Below are 20,290 nucleotides of genomic sequence, written 5' to 3'. Positions count from 1 at the left end.
TCCTTGCAGGAAGTCTGTATGGGAAGGCATCTCAGGGAGCAGCAGTGCGGGACAGAGACAGTGGGAAAGCCGGCCCAAAGGCCAAAGTCAAGTTGGCTTTTCCCATGGGCAACGAAGGTTCATCCCAGGGAGTGCTCAGAGGAGCTTGCCAAATGCATCTCAGAATTTACCTTTGGGACAAAAGGCTCCTGTACCCCATCAGTCTTGGGTGAGCCCGTGAGAGTCAACCCCTGAGCTTCTGGGCTGTGCCTCCAGGAGAGCTGAGATATAGGAGTCCCATGCCCTGTCGGAAAAGCCCCAAAGCAGGAATCGAGAGTTCCTTGGTACGTGCCGAGGCAAGACGCGGTCAGTCGCACCCAAGGGAAACTGGTTGAAACCCATGCAGAAACGGTCACCGTGGCGGCAGTGGGAGGAAGAGGTAGCAACGTGAGGACCTGATGTGGTTGGCGCCTAAGAGGCATCCAGTATGGTGCTCAGTAAACTCTAGAAGTTTACCTGGGTGAAGCCCATCCCCTCACTGCCTCCCTGAGCATTTTGAGACCCTGAGAACTTAACCAGATTGCCCCACGGCACCAAGCTTGCTGGTGGCAGCGAGAGGCAGCTGTCCCGACTCCGGTTCCCTGGGGCTTTTGGTCACATGGTACTGTCTCACCTTCCCACTTGCTGCGATCCCAAAGCATGAGAGCAGGGTGTCATGCAGTTTTACCCACATTTGGGAAGAAGTCGAAAAGAGAGGTCTGGCTTCAATAAGGGTAATAAGAACAGAGAAGCGAATGCAAGATAGAACAGGATCAATAATTAAATGAGTGATGCAGACAGCAAGTCTCCTTGGAATTAGGACAGCAAGAGAGGCTTAAAAGGAAACTGGGCTTTGGAGACCTACTATTGCAACTCGTCATCTGTGCGCCTTACACTTCCTGAGTTTGGAAGGGAGTAACGTTTTTGTGTCACGCTTGCAAATTGTGCTTTGTGACTGTCATGGGAACTTTGGACCCTGTTCTGGAGCTAAGAATAGCTGAGCTACTAATTAGGTTACTTGACGAATACTGAAAAGGCACTCATCAAGTCCGGAGAATTCACAACGGGACCTCCTGGCCAGACCGAGATTGGTGCGAACTCGGGCTCTTGCGCTGCCCCCAGCCCCACGACCACCCCTTGCTTTCTCCTATGGAAAATACTAGGATGTACTAGAGATCTCAAAATTTAAATAGTTGAGTATTGGAATTTATCGACTTCTAAATTCAAATATTTGAGTATCGGAATAAATGAACGTACAACCGTTTGGATACTCAAACATAGGAGTAATGACAAAGAAACGTCATGGAGGGAAGGAATAAAGATCAGGTTTGGGGTGGGCCTAAGACTCGAGGGAAGGTGAAAACATTGAGCCTAGAGGAAGAATAAAGGAAGGTTCTCCTATTGAAATTTAAGCACCACATTTTTTTCCCTCAAGAGTTGGTTCTTTTGTTACTCAGAGTAAGCAATGGTATTCCTTTACCAATGCACTTTAAGGGGCACCATTGTAATGAGTTAATGTTGGTAAGGTACATAGTTAAGTGCCTGGTGCGTAACAAACAACAATAAATGATCGCATGTTAGTACTCCTTCTTTCTGCAAGAGAACTTTATCCATCCTTTCCCTCTTCCCTCAGTGTATCTACTCATTATTCTTCATACTTTTTAAAAACGATAAAATTTGGGGCACCTGGGTGGCTCAGTCGTTAAGCGTCTGCCTTCAGCTCGGGTCATGATCCCAGGGTCCTGGGATCGAGCCCCACATCGGGCTCCCTGCTCTGCAGGAAGCCTACTTCTCACTCTCCCACTCCCCCTGCTTGTGTTCCCTCTCTTGCTGTCTCTCTCTCTGTCAAATTAAATCTTTAAAAAAAAAAAAAAAAGATAAAATTTTGATTTCAGAACATTTCTAGATTTACAAAAAAGTTGCAAAGATAATTAGTACAGAGCATTCCCACATACCCTCCACTCTGCTTTTCCCTAATGTTAATGTCTTACATTACCACGGTAAATTTGGGGGGCCTAAGAAGTTAACGTTGGTATGTTACTATTAATTCCTTGCACATTTTTTAAAGTCAGCTCTACGTCCAACGTGGGGCTTGAACTCACGACCCTGAGATCAAGAGTCAAATGCTCTACCCACCGAGCCAGCCCAGCACCCCTAGAATATCTCTTTTTGAACAAAAGATTCTAACCTGCTGTGTAAATGTGATATGTTCAGAAACACGATGCTGCAGATGGCAGTGCTCTTTTGGACATGACGCTTGACACAGGTGACATTATGAGATTCCAACTTTTCAAAAGGGGCCCTTAGAAACATCCCAGATGAGATGGCTCAATGTAGAGCCTACCAGGTGGAATTTATGGGCCTCTGTCCTAAACAGATGTTTTCCAGCTGGGAAAGCTGTGACAAGAACATGCACCCAAATGCTTCTAATGGACAGAGCTCTGCGTGCACGCATTCGCGTGTGCGCACGTGCACACGAGCACACACACACACACACACACACGCACCCCACACTCTGACACAGAGCTTTTTAAGAACTGAAAATATTTAGATTGCTTAAATATATCCATTGCTTAAAAATTAAAATTAATTTCAGGTGTCAGTCACCACTGGCCCATCATTTATTGGAGAGACTCGGGAAAGTTGGAGATGATTTTGTATTTAACACTGTTTCGTGTCCAAGCGTAAGGAAAACTGTACCTGTTGTCTGAATCGCCCAATTTGTCAGCATCAAAACTCCACATTATCTGAGATAGCCTTTGGGACTAATGAATTCATTTCAGTTCCCACCAAGTCAGTTCTGGGCTACTGGCTTGAAGTTGTTTAAATTGTAACTTCCATTTGCATAAAATCTTAAGAACACCAGTAAGGTGGCCTCTGGCTTCTTGAGCTTTTGACATTCAGCCACCAGAGGCTGCTCTGAGACCATTATCTTGCTTTCACTCTGGGTCCAAACCCCAATGGGGGAACCTGTAAGGACTGATTTGGCTTCCATTGCTTTGAATTGTCCGAGCTCAATGCAGTTCCCCGGTGGTCTGCAGTTGGAGTAAATGATTAATCATAGCAAAGAGGAGGCACTGAAGGAAGACAACAGTAATGTTGTGCCCTCCTCTCTGTTTTTAAACTCTTAATCTTGTTCGATTTAAGTAAAAGAGAGTTGGCCAAGACTTTCCTACTGATGTTTGCTAATTTTTCGGTTTTTTTCTCTGTTACTGTATTTTCAAAGAAGATTCCCGAAGGTTTTTTGGAAAACCTTTATTCCACAATACTTACTTCCACATGGTTTCTATTCTTCCACATTTTACCAGCATTTTATAGTTGCTTCCATGCTGTTCTGTTTTGTTTTTTTTTAATCGTCTTTCTCCTTCATTTAAGTCTTTATCTAACAAAACAAACCAAAAATTAAATGAAGGAGTATCTGTAGTTAAGCAAGAAGGATTAAAAACGATTTCGGTGCCTGTAATACATTTTGCATTTAATCTTAGACAACTAAGCACTGATTGAAATTGTTGACTGAAGAATGAAACTAGTTTCTTCACGTGAAATTGTTTTCAGTCTTTTTGAGCAAAGGCATGATTGTGGCAGACTACGATCAACCCATAGAAAACAACTGGTTTTATGTTATTGTTACATATGTCATCCTAATTAGTGTACTTCCATGAGAATAAGTTACTACATAAAGATGTAAAGTTTTAAAGCCACAGAAAAATACCAAATTAAGAGTTTCGCGACAAAGTCATCAATGTATTTCAACGTGGCAATGGTTTAATTCCAGGCTTAAAAAAAAATTTTTTTTTTTTTTTTGCAAAATTCCATGTCTGGTTGAAAAAGGTATAATTTAAATATATGTCTTCTTAAATGTGCTTCATTTTTCTATAGATTACAGGAAAAAAATCAATTGAACTTGAAGGAAAATGGATATGTCTTTTGTTAATTTCTAGCTGTCGTCCAGGATGAACATCTGAAGATTTCTTTTGCTCTGAAAAGAAATTCTTGAGATACCAGGAAACATTCCTAAATGTTCGGTGCCATTGTCCTCATAGAGTGAAACAATCATTAGAAGCATGTGGAATGTTTTTGGAATGACGTTTGGAAAGATATTTCACCTAAGTGTAATCATAAAGGTGGTGATCCTTACCTAATAAACTCATGGCTAAAGAAAGATACAGGGTGGCTTGTATTTCAGGTAGCTGTATAATGGCAGCCGGAATATGTATTCTGGAGTGTATTTCACCAAATGCTCTGAAGAAGGTGGAATGCCAATGAAAACGCTACATTCCTTCTGAAAAGCAGGTTCCACTTTTCAACTTGCCCCTCCTCAGGCGAATGACCAGAAGTCATTTGCCCATGAGTAATACCTTATTAAACCATCATGATTTAATATGGCATACTTTCCTCTCGATTTGCATGCCTGACAATCGACTTCCTAAATATCACGCGCAAGCTGAGCCATAGAAGAAAAATAGACCCACTGAAGTAGCATTAGGTCAGCTTTGTGGGATGCATTCGCAGCCTGTCTGAACAAAGACGAGGGACTTAGGCCCAGAAAATCGTCACGTGGCCCTGGGCCCTGGGAGCCTTGCAGACGCATCGCATGACTCATTATTAAACATGCCAAGAACAGACGAATTCCAGGCGAATGAAGCATCCACTGATTCAACTGCAGCTAGGTGGGCCGGGCGATATTTGTCTTCCTGGCTGTTCCTTAAGGAACTCCCACGCCATTTCCAACCGCTCCTGAGCACCACATGCCAAACGCACAGAGCAACTGTATTAAGATAAAATTGTTAGCATTAAAGACAGGCACTTAAATTAGTATAACCCTCAGGCCAGGTATACCTCACTAAATTGCACAGGCTTTAAAATACCAGCATTCAATTAAAAAAAAAAAATGTATCCATGGCAACCTTTTTGTCAAGGGAATAGTTACCTGAAAGGATACACATCTTTTCAAAGAAACAGAGAGAAATAAAACCCTGTTAGTTAACCGTGGATGATATTACTGGGGTTTAAATTTCATTAGGGGCCTGATTCAGGAGGAGAAGGGGCTTTTAAGAAAGTTGTACAACTTACGTGCTTATTTCCAGCAGAATGTGTTCTCGTGCCTTCTTTATCACCAAAGAATTCTTGTGTATCAGGCTTTCATTAAAATACGATGAAATAACTATTCCAAAGAAAATACCATGAAGTAACTTTTGGGGTTTCAGATATTTAAGAATGAAGCACAGCCTTCCTCTTCATCCTGCCCACGGCATGCCTGCCATTTTCTCAGAAAGATCCTTCAGTTAGCCTACACAGTGGCTATGTCCTGAGGTTTTTGCTGCAGAGGGATCTTTGGTGGTCATTTCATGCGTATTTGCTACCAGAAAGGATACGGGGCCTTGTAAAAGCCCATGGTGTTTCTATTGTGAGGTGACCAAAACCATCCTGTCCAAGAGGCTCTCTCTGATGGAGTGGCCTTTCGTGAGGTCATGTTCTATGGTAGGCTGCAGGCAATTACCAGGAGCTGGGCTTCTGATGGTATCTGTTGACAAATTGAGATAAGGTAAAGGAGGACTTTAGAACTGACGAGACTGCCCATCTCTACTTCTCCCATCTCTGGGGTCAGGAGTGTCAGGAAGGGAAAACTTTTCCTCTACTCTCTTGGGTTTCGTCAGTCAGCGGGGCCTGTGAATTAAACTAACACAAGTCAGATTAACAGGATAAAAGGTCCACAAGTTTTTAATATGTATGTGCACAAGAGTTCAGAGAAAAGGGCCAAGACTCAAAGAAGCAGTGAGACTCGAAGGCTTATATGCCCTTTTCACAAAGAAAAGAGGGTTTGGGCTTCAGGGAACAATAAAATGTGGGGAAATGACGAGATCTACGAAGGAACTATGGGCAGGGAAGGACTATATTAGTATGGTCTGTTTATGCAAACTCATCTTGGTGTTGACACCCCGTCTTTGATGAGAAGAATCACTCTTCTCTCCCCTGTAGCGGGGAGCACCTTCCCCAAAGGGAAATTTATGTCCTGATTTTAGGCAGATAAGAGGGTAGAGAACTCTTCCTGCATCTGTTGGTTCTCAGCTGCCTTATTTTTTTTTTAAGATTTTATTTTCAAGTCATCCCTACAGCCAACGTGGGGCTCAAACTCACAACCCCAAGATCAAGAGCTGCTTGCTCTGCCGCCCGAGGCAGCCAGGCGCCCCAGTCCTCAGTCACCTTCAGCTCAAAATAAACCTGATGCCCAAGTGGCATATTTTGGGGGGCGGGGGCATATTCTGATCTGCTTCGGGAGGCAAACACCTCAAGCTCGAGTATGAGCCACTGTCAGGCAGGCCTGGCTTCTTCAGCAAGCAAGCAGTCACACCAGGCCCCGGCTCGGTTTAATGAATAGGTGTGACTGCCTTCCAAGAAAACTTTATTTATGGACCCTGGAATTTGAATTTCATATACTTTTCTCATGACTTGAAATAAAATTATTTTTTCAACCATTTGAAAACATTAAGAACCGTTCTCCGCTGACCATACAAGAACAGATGATGGGCAGGATTTGGCCTGAGGGCCGGAGTTTGCGGACCCCTGATACAGAGAAGAGGTTCCCAAACCAGGGGCTCAGCCCCACCTGGGAACTTGTCAGAAATGCAAATTTCCAGGCGGCCCTCCAGACCTGCTGAATCAGAGACTCTGGGGTGGGGCACTTGTGTTTTAACAAGCCCTCCAGGGGATTGTGACACATGCTAGCCTTTGAGAACCACTGATCTAGACCAACCTAAGGTTCCCCACCTTGGGCTGCTCCTTCTAGTTCCCTAGGGGAGCTTTAAAAAAATCTCCCCACCCAGGCCCAGCCCAGATCAATTAAATCAGAGTCTCTGGGAGTGGGACCCTCTCACCGGTATCTTTTACATCTCTTCCAGAAAATTTCAAAGGGCAGACAAGTCAGCTGATGCTTTCATTGTGCGAGTAGGGACACTGAAGCTCAGAGAGTAAGTGACTTGTCTGAGATACACAGCAAGAGGAAACAGGTGTGGCATAGTCCATTTAAACTTTTCTAGATACAGGGGTGTTACAACAGCACGTTTGGTTATGGAATGTATTTGCCAGAAGCTTCAGGGGTCATGTTATCTTTTATGACTCGTGCTGATTAATTTTAAAACACATCTGGAAACTTGCCCTAAATAAAATGAAAACTAGTTTTAGAAACTCATTAGGCCAGAGGATGTGACTGTCATTAGAAGAAATAAGGTGCAGAAGCTCGGGACAGTCCCACTGGCAAGCTCTTTGGGGCCGAGGCGAGACTTCCATGATTGACGTGGAGGGCAAAGTGAGAGCAACGGAATCTCACTACCTATCCTGGAGCTACTTGCCAGTGTATCTGAGCCTTTGATTCCTGTTCCGTATCTGGAACACACGTAAATCAGTTACAGTCTTAAAGGTCACTAATGACTGTGAGAAACCAACATTTGCATACTTACGGTGGGTTTTCTGACTCTTAAGGACTCCTATGCCTTGGGTGTTTTTTTGTTTTGTTTTTCTTATTTTAAGTAGGCTCCACGCCCAATGTGGGGCTCGAACTCACAACCCCGAGATCGGGAGTCGCGTGCTCCTCCGACTGAGCCAGCCAGGCGCCCCTGGGTGTCGAAGGATGAATGCCTTGTTCTGACTTTCTCAGCAAAGGTTGCGCCGCATCTGTGCATTTCCCTGAAGGGAGAACATGGGCTGTGTACCCAAAACAGCGCTGGAGAAAGTGAGGCGCAGATCGAAACTGAGTCACGTGATGGATACAAGTAGAGTTTGACAAACGTGTGAGTGACCACTGGGCATTTTCTTGTTTTAGTTGTTACCTCATCATAACACAAGCTACAATTTTTGGGTGTTTACTCTGTGCTGTGTTCCCATGGTTCTGTGGTTAAGAGCATGTTTTCAGGGGCCAGTCAGCCTGAATGTGTCAACCAGGATCTGCAGCCTCCTAGCTTTATGACCTCAGCAAGTGACTTTGCCTCTCTGTGCCTCACTTTTCACTCCTGGCAAATGGGGATACTATTAGTACCCGTTCTCCTGGGGGTAAAGGAGAATTTAACGTGCTCACAAGTGTCTGGCATTTATTTAGTAGGCACTCTGTAAATGTTAAATAATATTATTTTTAAACAGATCGCTTTATTCATTTTTTTTAAAGATTTTATTTATTTGACAGAGAGAGACACAGTGAGAGAGGGAACACAAGCAGGGGCAGGGAGAGAGGGAGAAGCAGGCTTCCCGCCGAGCAGGGAGCCCGATGTGGGGCTCGATCTCAGGACCCTGGGATCATGACCTGAAATGAAGGCAGACGCTTAACCATCTGAGCCACCCAGGCGCCCCAAATCGCTTTATTCAAATCACACTAACGTTGAGGGAGAATAAGCAGATGGGCCATATTCAAACAGTTATTAAGTGACAAAGTTGCTGTTTGGACTGAGGCCGTTTCTGGAATCGGCGCTCTTAGCCACATTGCTGCACTGCCTTGATTGGGAATAATAAATCAAGTATTTACGGGCAGTGTTTTTTTCCATGTGTAGTGTAAACTTTTTGGCTTGGTTCACATATCCCTGGACCTTCTTTTCAAAGGGCCTCTCCTCCAAACAGCTTCCCCCACAGTTGTCCCCATGTCAGTCAACGGTGACTCCATTTTTTCAGCTGTGTTCCAGAAGAGAACTTGGAAGTCATCCTAGTGTCCTCTCTTTAACACCTCCACTCTGTCAGCAAATCACATCAGCTTGGCCGTCCCAATACATCCAGCACCTACCTAAGCCTCCCTGTGTCCACTGGCATGCCTGCCCCAGCCCACCACCATCTCCAACCTGGTTGACTTGGCTGACCAGAAAAGCATCCTCAGCGACCTCGCTTCTGCCCAGTAGGGCCCAGCAGTCACACCGAACTCTTGAAAGTCGATTGGCTGTTGTCCCTCCTTGGTGCCAAAGCCTCAGAGTCTCCCCTGCCCTCCTCTGAAGAAAACCCAAAACTCTTCCGGTGATCTACTAGACCCTACGTGACCTGCAAAAGCTGCCCCCCCAACACACACATGCACGCACACGTTCCTGAGGCCCAACTCCTACCTCTGTCCCCCTTGCTCACTCTGTTCCAGCCGTCGCAGGCTCCTTGCATCGACTGTGCCCCGGCCCTAGAGTGTCTACAATTACTGTTCCCTCTGCCTGGATAACTCCATCACCAGAGCCCAAGTCTTGCTTCCTCACTTCCTTAGAACTCTGCTGAGATGTCACCCTGTAAAATGCCAACTTCCCTACCCCAGTACTCCCTGCCCCCTGGCCAGAACCTCTATCACCATCAGATCCACTTGGCACTTATTTGTGGCTTTGTGTGTCTCTGTCCCTCCACTAGAAGGTATGCTGACGAGGGCAGCCCCCAGTCTGTTTGGACGTGTCTGCCTGCCAGTCCAGCATCTAAAACAATGCCGGGCACGTAGTAAGTGCTCATTAAAAACTTGCTGAAGGGATGACTGACCGTTCGGGCCTAAGGAGAGTATGCCGTTGCATCTCTGTTAGCGCAAGGTGAAGGCATGAGGGTCCTCAGCCTCTTTTCCTTGTAGAAGTCCTTGTCTTTACACTTGAGATCTTTGGATGCCCCGGGAGTGATGAAGATCAACTCATAGGGATCTACAGATATCTGTATGTTGCTGATGAAAGCAACGGCTAAATCGCCAATGCCTCAGTCGGTGTTTTTTTTTAAGATTTTTTTATTTATTCATTCAAGACACAGAGATACAGAGAGGGAGAGAATATGTGCAGGAGGAGAAGCAGAGGGAGGGGGAGAAGCAGGCCCCCTGCTGAGCAGGGAGCCCGATGCGGGGCTCGATCCCAGGACCCTGGGATCATGACCTGAGCCCAAGGCAGACGCTTAACCATCTGAGCCACCCAGCGCCCCCCGCCCCAGTCAGTTTTGAACAAGCCCTCCACCGGCTTCATGCTTTCCTAACTGTGGAAATGAATCACAGAAACATATTCCAATGGGAAAGCCTTGGAGAAATTCTGAATGAAGAAGGCCAACCTCATTTACAGTGCTAGAGAAAGAGCCCTAAAATTCACATCCTGCCCTGCAACATGGCATCTTTTCCCACGAGGAATACCCCATCAATAGGCATACACGTGGGTTTTTTGCTCCTGTCTAGAAATGATTGAATGAACACAGCCCAGATCTGGAGAGCCATTGAAGGTAAATAAAAATCACTAGGGTGCCTCAGTGGGTTTTCAAAGATAATGGTGAACTCCTGATTTACCTTGAAGGTGCAGTGTGAGATACTTTGGGAGGTGAATTGAGGATGGCGATTTCAGAACCAAATCAAAGCAAGTGGTGAATCCCAAACACCCCTGTATGCGGCACAGAGGGTGAGGGAGCCTTGTGGCGCGTGGTCGCGCACGGGCGTGCTGGGTTTTGATGCCTCTTTCCAAAGGAGAGAGCTGCATCTGGGACCAGGGTGGCAGCACCGTGTGCCGGAAAGAGCATGAGTTTTGGAGTCAGAGAGCTGGGTTCCAGTTTCTCATATACACACCAGAAACTCGCTCCGTCTTCAAGAGGGCCTGATGCATAACGGGTCCTCGAGAGATCCGCGATTCCTCTCATCTCCTCTCGTTCCACGCAGCACAAATACTCAATAAATAGCACACCTCTCTAGTGCAGAGGTCCACTTCTTATTTTAAGGTTTAACTAAGTTAGACCTCTTAGAGCAGAGTATATCAGCTGGTTTTGAATTCCTTTAATTGCGTGAGATTAATTTGCCCAGTTGGAGAAAAGTACAGCCGACGGGTTGGTTTCTAAAGATGACCATAACGAAATTATCTTTTCCCCACACAGAGATAGTTTAGGGGAAATATCAGGAGGGCTTTTGGATACAACGCAGATAAAGCTACACGTAAGGGTACGGTTATCCTGTTCGTTGTATGATGTTATTTAAATCACTCACATTAAAATTATTTTAAATGGTGGCACCATTTACAAAATAGACAAGCCATGTAAGCCCTTCCTTTTGGAAATATTAAATCGAAGGAGAAATAAAATGAGGCTTCATTTGAATGCAGTTCCTCAGACATTTCAAAGAGCTCTTTAGTAAATATGGAGAAAGGCAAGGCACTGCTACTCAACGTTTGTTTTTTCCCTTGCCACAACTCAGTGTGTTTATCTTGCATCTTGTATCAGGGGAATAGTATAGGAAAGCCTATCTCAGTATGTGTGGATTTTCCTAAGTGGTTCCCAGCAGAGGAAAAACTCATGATAAGCCATCTAGTTATAAGGAAATAAGGGCAACTATTCTTTTCTTGGCTATGAAAAGAGAGTAAAAAAACCCCTAAAAACAAAAAAACAGCCCGATCTGTGTCTAGCAAAGGAAAGAGGCATGTAAGCCATGATTCTGGCTCATCGTGAGTTTTTCCTCTGCTGGGAACCACTTATTGAGTCGTGCCAATCAGGGGAAAAAAATACAGCCATTTCAGCAGTCTTTCTCTGCATCTGAGAAGTGTCAATCTAAAGGATAAAGCATTGTCTTTTTACAAGCAAGGAGCGCAAATCCTGTTCAAAGCTTCTTTTGATTAAAATTTCTATTCACCTTCTGTCCATGTGATTATCAATGAACCAGCCTGATTTGCTTGTTTCTAACATATAAAAACTGAGATCTGGTTCACAAAAGTAAATGTCTTTTTAATCTCTAAGGCTAATTTAAAAATCAGCTTTGAGCATGAAAATATTAAAGGTTTGAGAGACTAACTCTTTTCTTATATAAGAAAAATAAGAGAGAGGAAAGAATAAGGATAAGAAGTAAAGTGGTAATACTATAATTCCTAGCCGTACTTAAACCCAATTTTAAAAAATGAATTTAAATCAAGAATGATGCCAATTAGGAATAAAAAGAAAATGTTTTTTTTTTTTTTTAAATTAGTCTAATGAATTAGCAAGACATCCGGGTTGTGGGGTTTTGATTCCTGGAGGTCTAAAAGAATGTTAGTCTGAAACAGTTTGGATCAGGGCTGTCTAATAAGTGTATTCGCCACTACTCAGTATGGCAAATGCAGTCATAAACTCTGAACAAATTAAATCTGTGGTGGGGGAAAGAGGAAATGCCAATCAGATCATATGTGCGTGACATAGTGACATTGCCCTTGGGGTTCAACATGGGCCATCAGGCATGTAACTTCTCGAATGCTCTACCCTGACTCTTTGGTAAACTATGAGCCAGATAATCATAACATCCTGCTAATACAGGAAGTGAGTTTAAGGACAAGAAATTGATTTAATCACCAGCGTGTATCTTTTTTGTTTATTTTTAATTTTTATCAAAGTAATATATCTTCAAAGTACAAATATACTAAAGACTTGTAATAAAAACAGCTGTCCCCCTCCATTCTAGCAGCAATCATTTTCGACTTGTAAATATTTCCTCTGATATGTACTTTCATAGTTCCCATAATATGCTTTTATTGCTCTTTCTTGGCTTACGAATTTTAGACCTTATCTTTCACGTCCTGCATAGGATCAGGAAGAAATGACCTCTCCTGCACCACCCTCCTCATCCCACCCCACATCCTCCCAATAAAATTGTGTCAGTTAGGAACTGTGTTCATCTATGAACACAAACTCCAAAACACTGGCTCACACAAAGTAGCAATTTATTTTTCTCACAGAACATGAAGTTCAGGGCTCATTCGGAGACTCTAAGATGTCCCCGGGAATCCAGGGTCCTTCTGTCTTAACTGTTTGCCAGCTTTACCACGTGTTCCATTCCTCTCATGGTGACACAGCGGCCCCAGTCCCTCGGATACTGCATCCATACTCCTGGTGGGGAAATTGGGATGGCTGAAGGGCAAACTGTGTGTCTCTTTTCAGAGCTTTCCCAGGAGCCCTCCACAGCAGCTTCTATTAAATCATATCACCACCCACACTTGCCAGGTTGACTGGGAGATGTTCTTCAGCTGGGCACGTTTCTGCCACCAAATACACTGAAGTTCAGTTGGAAAGAAACAAGGGCAAGATGGATACCAGAGTGGCTCCCAGTCGTCTCTGCCGCAAGATCTGTATCAGAGCTTGCTGCCGATTTAAGGAGTGTCTTAGGACTGGGCTTCTTTTTATGTGCATTCTTTTGCTTTTCCTGGAATTAATAACAGTGTCGCCTTTTGCTTATATTCATGTGCACCTGTTCATCCTCAAATGTGATCTATCAGTATCATTTCTCCCCCTGGAGACCTCTGTCCAAGAGTCGTCCATCTTCCTGCTACAGCTTAGACGGGGACCTTTCTAGAACTGCCACATCCATCATCTTTGCTTCTCTTTATGTTGGCTTCTCTGTTTTCTGAGTCCTGTTGGCTTATCTTTCTTGGTTTAATTCCCTTCTTTTGCTAAAACACATCTCTGAGTAGATTCCAAAGAAAGAGTAGAAGGGATGCAAAAATTCTGAGTCTTTCTATGAAAAAAAAATTGCATTCTATCCTGACATTTGATGAATAGTATGATTTGGTATAGAATCGTCAGTTAGAAATCATTCTTTCTCAAAATTCTATAGCTCCTAACTTCCAGTGTTGCAGTTGAGAAGCACATAATAAATCTACTAGCAAAATGTCATCATTTATAGAGAAGAGCACCTTTTGCTGATGGCGGTTTAGAAATTATCGTTATTATTAGTTGCAACAATTCAGTAAACATTTATGGACTAATAGACCGTATATTGTGTGCTTTTATATACTACAAGTCCATTGGCTAGGCTATAGTACCCAGTTGTTCACTCAAACTCTAATCTAGGGGTTGCTGTGAAGGCATTTGTAGATGTGGTTAATAACTATAATCAGCTGACTTTAAGTAGGCTATCTTTGAGAATGTGGGTGGGCCTCATCCAATCAGTTGAAGGCCTTAAGAGCAAAACTGACGTTTCCCTGAGGAAGAAGAAATTTTGCCTCAGAACTATAGGGTGAGCTCCTGCCAGCCTGCCCTACGGATGTCAGACTTACCAGTCCTCACAATCACATAAGCCAAGTCCTTGAAATACATCTGAAGATAATATGTTATATATCCTACTGGTTCTATTTGGCTGAAGAACCCTGACTGATACAGGCCTCACTGACCTCAGAATCTAGGAAAGGGGTTAATGAGACAAGTAAAAAATACACTATTATAATAACATTCTTTTTGCAAATTTAAGCACAAAATTGTAACAAAAAAAGATGACTTGGAAATTGAAGAATTACTTTGGGGAAGTAGGATATTATCAGGTTGACATGAAGCAGAAGGTTTAATTGGGAGTATAGAGAGTATTTGACAGCGGGAGGAGTATATAAAAACCATGTCCAAGTTCATGCATAAAACTTTACCAGATTACTAAGAGAAAGATAATGAAGGATCAGCCATATTTAACCTGTCAGCAAAAATTAGGATGTGTCAAAATATTTCACCTCTAAAAGCAGAGAATTATTAAACAGTTAAGCTATGATTAAAATTTTAAATAGCATGATTTGTTTTAATTCCTTAATTTTCAAGTGAGGAAATACCAAGTTCAATGTATTGAAAACCCTGACTGGTGACCGGTTAGTCAGCTCTGTCCTGTCTGCAAGTCCACCCTTAGGGTACGTTCTCCAAAACCATTTCTCACGGTGTGTCTATTTTTTCCATTTTTGTATTCACAGATTTCTTTCCTTCTTTCCAGAGTCTGTCATCCAAAACACTCATACAAGCAATAGTTACAAAAAAACTTTCCCACTCATGATTTCATCTGTCTTGGTCCATCAGGTTGCTGCCACAAAGCACCACAGACTAGGGGACTCATAAACAACAGACATTTATTTCTCACATTCTGGAGCATGGAAGTCCCAGATCAAGGTGCAGGCACTTTGGGTGGAAAGTAAGAGCCCACTTCCTGCTTCAGACAGCTGTCTTCTTGCTGTGTCCTCCTGAGGCAAAGGGCCGAGATAGCTCAGTGGGATCTCTTTTACAAGGACCTAGTCTCATTCATGAGGCTCCACCTTCATGACCTAATCACCATCCAAAGATAGCACCCCACCTCCTAATACCATCACATTAGGGGTTAGGATTTCAACATTTGCATTTTGGGGGAACACAAACATTCAGTCCATAATTTGCCCAACTGTCCCCTGAAAAGTTTGGGCTTAAAGATGTCAGTTGGTTTACTTGAAGTCCATCAGCGAGTTTACCGGCCACATCGACACCAAAAATGGACTCCAAATTGCATCTATGACCCGTGCTCCTGGTATGCCACGTTACCTCCATCAACCAACTCAAAGAAACTGGCTTAATGAGCACCTACGTCCAATGAGTAGAAACGTGTTGCTTTTTTATGACCTCCTGTAAGAATTATAGGTGAGATTATAGGTGGGATTTTCTTTCTTTCTTTTTTTTTTTCTAAGCAGGGCCTTCTGTCGTTGTCGACTTAAACTGCCTTCACTCATTACCTCAAATACAGTATTCCTCAGATTTTGCTCTGCCACCAGAAGTATAAAGCCACCAGGTTTCTGGAACCTCTGCAGGAGAGGAAATACACCCCTTTCATAGACGCCAAAGACTGTACTTGCACCAAGCACACTTCCCAGGCGGCTGACCAGGCAATTTCAGCTTGGTTTTCACTGACTTTCAATGATGTGTCCTGACACATATTTCAATAAACTATACAAAGTTACTGATAGTCAACCACGATTTATTTACACAAATGCTAATCCCATATGCTTTGACCCTAATAGAACACAGAATGAGGCGGTGCAGGTCCTGCTAGCTCTCCTGTGAGGTGCCATGCTCATGCCTAGCCATATCCAGGAGGGCCTGCCCAGGGCCACCTGCCCAGGGCCACCTGCCCAGGCACCTATGTGACACTGTGCAGGTCTGTTTATAACCAAACCTGCACATAACCATACAGGACTGTTGCCTAGCTACCTTACACTACAACATGCCTTCAGCTGCCATTTGCACACACGGTTGTTTTTTTTTTAAGATTTTATTTATTTATTTAAGAGCAAGCGAGAGAGAGAGAGAGCGAGCATGAGCGGGGCGAGGGAGGCAGAGGCAGAGGGAGAAGCAGACTCCTCGCCAAGCAGGGAGCCTGATGCGGGACTTGATCCCAGGACCCTGTGATCCTGACCTGAGCCGAAGGCAGACGCCTAACCGACTGAGCCACCCAGGGGCCTTGCACACACTGTTAATCACACGCTGCGGAAGAGGACATCTTCTCCTTTGGGGAAGCAAGTGTCTTTACTTGTTTCACTTTACTTGCTTACACTGTTCCCCATAAGTGGATCTAATGCTCACTTAGTGGACAACCCCCAAGGGGCCATTTATTTCATTCGAAGTGTTAAAAATTATATTTGTTTACTTATAAATGAAAAAGACTTCATTTTTTACAGCATCCTCTTTCTTTCTTTTTTTTTTTTTTAAAGATTTTATTTATTTATTTGAGAGAGAGAATGAGATAGAGAGAGCATGAGAGGGAGGAGGGTCAGAGGGAGAAGCAGACTCCCTGCTGAGCAGGGAGCCCGATGCGGGACTCGATCCCAGGACTCCAGGATCATGACCTGAGCCGAAGGCAGTCGCTTAACCAACTGAGCCACCCAGGCGCCCTACACCATCCTCTTTCTTTAGGCGTTTCCTGGACACTTCTGGAGACAGCACATTTTACAACAGAAAGCAGAGTTATTCTGATCCCAAACACTTGATACCTGGTATAGCAATTTATAACAAGAAGATCTTGGGTTATTTACCTTGCCTCACTGATCTCGTCTGTTCATCATAGCCCGACAATGGTGATGTCTACTTTTTGGTATTTTGGTGCAGAGTAAATGGCGCACGTTTGTGAAGAACCTGGCAATATGCTGGGCTCACAGTAGGCACTCGTAAGTGGTATTTGTTAATGATACCACCATAGCATTCCTGGCTTAGTGCATAACGAGAAGGTGGTAGAGATGACCATCACCAATTACTGTCTCTCTTACCAGAGGAAATGCCCTTCCATAGACTTCCCAGGGGTTATTGTATATACTCCTCCTGGAGCTCTTTGGAACCTATAGCTGATAGAATGTGCAAGTATGTGGATGCAAAAGTGTGGGATGCCTTCATATAAAAACGTAAAAACTATGGTATCTCACAAATATGTCCATGAAGTTGAGGTTCTGTTTTAGAAGGCTGGCCTCTAGTGTTTCACCCTGGTCTGTTTATGGCGCTCAGCTGTGGGCGTGTTAGGATGGAAGATGGCATTGTGCTTATTGTTTTCGTCAGTACAGAATAGATATGACATTATGGTAAAACGGTAACTGTCAGAGCTTAAGTTTCTATGAGAGTCTTTTCCCTTCCTCACTGCGGCAGTGGCAGCAGTCAGATGGGTGTCCATGTCTCGGGGAAGTGGCCCATTGCCTTGCGTTTGCTCCCCACACACGTTGGTTGATCACCTACTCCGCAGCAGGTACAGTGCAAGGGGCTGGCTTGCAAGGATGAATGGGCCACCATTCTTGCCCTTGAGAGTGTCATGGTCTAATAGGAGAGAGGGACTCGAGAGCGGAGGATGACAGTATCCCATGGAAGTGACAGGAGAGGTGTATCATGGTTGGCTCAAGCTGGTGCTTACCATCTCCTGATTCGGCACCACTCTTTCCAACTCTGTGTTCAGTGCCCTGAACACAGGGTGGGAAAGGAGGGAGTATTTGCAGCATGGAAACTGGCAAAGGCTACTACAAATCTTGGCTTTTTTTTTTTTTTTTTTCCTGAGAGCTGGTTGTTAAACATTTACCAGCACACCACCAGGTGTCTATGAACTGCTTTATGAGCTTAGAGGGAAGGGATCAATTTGTCTTGGGTGTTGGGGAACGCACAGAAGAACATGTGACATGTGACCTTGTAGGATGGTAGGGGAGTGGGCTAAAGGAGAAGAAGGATGGCTGAAACTTGGAAAGGGCACAGTGATGGCGAGAGGAAATCCCAGCTCACGTTTACCTTTGAGATGATGACCGCAGAAGGCAAACGCAGTTGTGAGAAGCTTCTGTTGAAGGTGAGAAATGAGATGCACCTTGGGATTTAACTCAAGTGATACTGAATGGCAGCAGCTCTGGGTAGCTCCCTATGTCCTGGGGCTGAGGGCATACCTAGGGCAGGAACAGGTGCAGTATATCTCAAAGTGAATCAGAGTCCTTTGAGGGCGGGGGGGGGGTGCGGGGGGCGCAAAAATGCAGATTCCCAGGCTCCTCCTCAAACCAACAAATCAGATTCTCTTGGAACAAGAGCAGGGGTTTTGGGATTTGCATTTTTAACAGTCTCCCCAGAAGTTTTCTTGCACACTGTAGCTTGAGAACCAATATTTCAGAGCTGGTACATCCATGGGTCTCAGTCTGGCATGATTTTACCCCACCCCCACCCCCCAGAGGACATTTGGTAATTGGCTATTATTGATTGTCATGGCTGTGAGAAAGCCACGGGCATCTAGTGGGCCGAGACCGGGGTGCTGCTGAACATCCCACAACGTACAGCACAGCACCCTCCGCGGAGAATGATCCGACCCCAAAGGGCAATAGTGCTGAGGTTGGTCTAGGTCATAATGAAGGGCTCCGAAATAAGTACAAGTCAGCTTGAGTCACCAGGTGGGCCCTTCGCCTACTAAGGTGGGGGGTTGGTGGGGGGTTGTGGACCTCCGGGTCCAGACATTGGGCTGCTAAGTTTTCGGAGAACGGGACAGAGTTCGTAACTACTAAGCCCATGTAGATGACACTCCTGAAACTGCCCATTCATTATCTGCTAACTTGTTATTTTTGCCTCTCATACAAGAATTTAAAAATATTCACTGAATTAGCCTCACAAAATTTTGGCCACTTCTTCTTTTTTTTTTTTTTTTTTAAAGATTTTATTTATTTATTTATTTGAGACAGAGAGAATGAGAGACAGAGAGCATGAGAGGGAGGAGGGTCAGAGGGAGAAGCAGACTCCCTGCCGAGCAGGGAGCCCGATGCGGGTCTCGATCCAGGGACTCCAGGATCATGACCTGAGCCGAAGGCAGTCGCCTAACCGACTGAGCCACCCAGGCGCCCAATTTTGGCCACTTCTTTGGGAAACAAAATATAGCACAGGTGGTACACAAAGTCGTCTTGGCTCGCCTTGCCCTTTTTTTGAAATCCAAAGGTAGATTTGCATTGAAATCACACTGGCTAAGAGTCAAATAAAGTCGCTGTTTATGTGGAGTCAAGAAAACCCACTTTGGGGATTCTTTTTAAGTTTGGGTTTAAGTTTATAAGAAGCCAGCTAGCTTTCCTCCCATCCTACTGAGATGATGGCCAGCTAGTCCCTGCTCATAAGTTCACCGGATCCGCTCTGTTGGTAAGGTGAGCCGTGGTGAAAGGTAGATAGGCTTACCTTAGAAATGGTCTGCTTGACGAAACATCCGTGTTTCTTTTTCTAATAACAGTATTATCTGAAATTATGCCTTGGGCCCTCAACAGATAAAGATTCTTGGTCATCTGTTGTGTTTCAATAGATTTGTGTGCAAGTTCCCATTTAGATTTGTTTTGAGCCTGGATATACAGTTCATCTATATGGAAATGAGGTGGGTGCCACCCTCCTCCCAAGGTGTTCTGCATAACAATTTGGTTTCCTCCCCAGTGGCTTTGCCGCAGTAGGACTTCGGGGCTAGATACCCTTTTCCAAAAAGATGGTCGGGTCCTGGATGTTGCCCTTTCCTGGCTGAAATAGTCGTGCCCCTTCCAAATGCTTTCGTGCTTTTAGGGCGCTCCTACAAGGCAAAGGCCTTAAGGCCCGACGCTAGTTAGTTAGGCTTTGAGCAGCCCCGAGCAGCGAGATCAGACTAGAACTCATCCTCCACTTTGGGAGCAGTGTCTCAGCTGCTTCCAGCCATTTAAACCCTGAAAGCTCTCTAATCCCGGCGGGGGCGGGCTTTCTGGCTCCCAGGACCCACCCCTTCCTCCTGATTGGCGGGGCTCCTCCGGGGCCCGAGGCAGCCACCTACGACGTCTCTGAGACCCGATTTGAAATAAGAGCCAGGCGGTCCTCGCTTCCCGGAGCCCGACTTTTCATAGGCTGGGAAGAAAAGCTGGAGAAACTTGACATTGTCTTGGGCAGAGTGCGTGTAGCAACAGATCAAAGGAAAAGGAAGAAAACGTGCTCTTTGCTGCCTGTGGATCTCACTGCGTTGCTTTTGTCTCGCGGGCTTCTTGTTGGGTTTGGCGTTTCCCCTCTGAAGAGCGCGGCGTGGGCTTCGAGGCAGCTCGCTCCCTGCCGGATGGGTCATGGAATTCTAAACATGAGGCAGGTAAGCACCCGG

The 20,290-nt window shown here is 44.7% G+C and overlaps 1 protein-coding gene across 4 annotated transcripts in view; it reads left to right on the top strand.

Moving 5' to 3' along the window:
* MID1 (midline 1) overlaps positions 1-20,290 on the top strand; it is a 588,477-nt gene that overhangs the window by 416,644 nt on the left and 151,543 nt on the right. Inside the window, exon 1 of one of the 4 annotated variants that reach the window (XM_064573728.1) lies at positions 19,358-20,278. The exons of 1 other annotated variant lie outside the window; for it this stretch is intronic. The gene's annotated coding sequence lies outside the window, so the exon portion shown is untranslated. Of the gene's footprint in view, positions 1-19,357; positions 20,279-20,290 lie in introns of those variants that run through there. 2 more of the 4 variants (XM_064573727.1, XM_045874422.3) reach the window with 2 other exon arrangements.

This window comes from Mirounga angustirostris, unplaced genomic scaffold (assembly GCF_029215605.1).
Source record: "Mirounga angustirostris isolate CCGP_5_RB_7025 unplaced genomic scaffold, mMirAng1.0.hap1 SCAF_11, whole genome shotgun sequence".
Lineage (NCBI taxonomy): Eukaryota > Metazoa > Chordata > Mammalia > Carnivora > Phocidae > Mirounga > Mirounga angustirostris.
This window is presented reverse-complemented; position numbering and strand designations above follow the sequence as displayed.